Source organism: Anomaloglossus baeobatrachus, chromosome 9 (genome assembly GCF_048569485.1).
Source record: "Anomaloglossus baeobatrachus isolate aAnoBae1 chromosome 9, aAnoBae1.hap1, whole genome shotgun sequence".
In the NCBI taxonomy this organism is placed as follows: domain Eukaryota; kingdom Metazoa; phylum Chordata; class Amphibia; order Anura; family Aromobatidae; genus Anomaloglossus; species Anomaloglossus baeobatrachus.
In genome coordinates, this window is record NC_134361.1 from 158,381,603 (window position 1) to 158,383,814 (window position 2,212).

Here is a 2,212-nt window from a genome sequence, read left to right on the forward strand (position 1 = left end):
GAAGTAGAAAGCTGCGCTCTGGAGTCACGTGGTCGATGGTGACGCTGACGTCAGAGGGCACGTGCGCACTGCGCAGGAGGCTGGGTGTCTGAGGATGTGCGGTTCTATAGCAGTGCTGGTCACTGTGTGGTTTGTGGTGCGGCTTTCTCTTGTAACTAGTTGACGCCTGACATAGCGGAGTCTATCAGCACCAAACAGTATAACCTGCCTGCAATGCGGACGGGCTGAGCCTCCGCTGCACTACTCCCGGTGCTGGTCGGTGATCCGCTCTCTGCGCAGCTGCATTGTGTGCACACTGGTGTATGAGGTGTACGGTGTATGCACACTGAGAAATACAGTGCAGTGAGGGGCCTAGAGGTGAATACAGCTCACTGCAGCTCCAAAAAATAGTACACTGCCAGATAATGGGCGCCGAAAAACAATACTGAAAGGGTTGAATAATCTTGCGCCACGGATCTCACACCACGGTTACATACACAATGATGCCTCCCATCAAATCCAGCTCTCTCCAGCCTGGCCCAAATGGGTTCTGGGCATCAGAACTGGCAATTAAATAAGCACAAAGCCAATTTTCAGAGCTTTGAGTGAGTATCTGGTGTATTAAAGGGGTTAAATGACCTCTGGCCACTGATCTCATATGACCTTTACACAGACATCAAATTCGGGTCACTCCAGCCTGGCTCAAACAGGTTCTGGGCATCAGAATTGGCATCAAAGTGGGAAGAAGCCAATTTTCACAGATTTCAATAAGTAACTGGTGTTTTTAAGGAGTTAATTGTGATCTCACTCCACCGACACAGATAGTGATGTCCTAAATCAAATTCAGATCACAGGTGGGCGCGTAGCCTGGATATGAAGGACCAAAGACACTTCTCATTCCTGGACTAAAATATGCAAATTAAACGCAGCGTTTAGAAACGTAAAGTGGGGTCTAGAAATCCACATTTTCCATAGACTTTACTGGAAAATCAAAACACATGCCTTTTGGCATGAAAAAGGTGCTTCTCAAAACAGACCTAAAAAGCACCTGAAATGCAGGTGAAAACACAAAGTGCGTTCTTAGCCTAAGGCTCTGTGCGCACTAGAAAAAGGATTTTTCTTAAGAAATTTCTTGAAAGTGAAGGATTAGTGCACCTGCGTTAAAAAAACGCACCAATAGCGCACCGAAAAACGCATGCGTGTATACCGCGTTTTAGTGCGTTTTTGGTGCGTTTTTTGCAGGTTGGTCCCTGCGTTTTTTAATGCTTTAACAGCAATAAATAATATAGATATTAGATAGATAATGGATAGATAGAAAGATGGATAGATGAATTAAAAAAACAAACCAAAAAACGATGTGGGGTCCCCAATATCTTTTGTAGCCAGCTAGGGTAAAGCAGACGGCTGCAGCCTTCAGACCACAGCTGGCAGCTTCACCTTGGCTGGTAATCCAAAACAGAGGGCACCCCCACGCTGTTATTTTACATTAAATAAATAATTTAAAACAAAAAACGTGGGCTCCCCTCCAAATTGGATCACCAGCCAAGGTAAAGCGGACAGCTGTGGTCTGGTATTCTCAGACTAGGGAGGTCCACCGTTATTGGACACTCCCCTTCCTAAAAATAGCAGGCAACAGCCACCCCAGAAGTGGCGCATCCATTAGACGTGCCAATCCTGGCGCTTTGCCCCAACTCATCCCGTTGCCCTGGTGCGGTAATGTCACCTGGCATCAAGCCCTGGGGTTAGTGATGTCACGCGTCTTATCAGATACCTGACATCACCAACCCAGTCAGTAAGAAATAAAAATTAGACAACAAAAAATGTTTTATTTGAAAAAAACCACTCCCCAAAACATTGCCTCTTTCACCATTTTATTGGCAAGAACAATCAAATCCGGGTCCAGCGTAATCCAATAAGGGGTCCCACGACAATCCATGCCATAGTCACTGTCCCAGTCAATGAAGAACAGAATGTTCCCCATTGGCTGGGAGAGTAGTGCAGTGACCTGAGCTAGCATCAGTAGGTCAGCCCAGGTCACTGCAGGGGATGACGAGCGCTGCTGTCAGGAGGTTAGATGAGATCATTACCTGCTTTAACGATCTCCTGCACTCCTGACGTCAGCGCTGTCACTGACTTCCATTGCCCGCCGTGTTCTCAGTGATACGCGGGAGCCCGTGACGTTAAGCGGGCTTTACATGCTGCGACATCGCTAGCCGATGCCAGCGATGGCCAG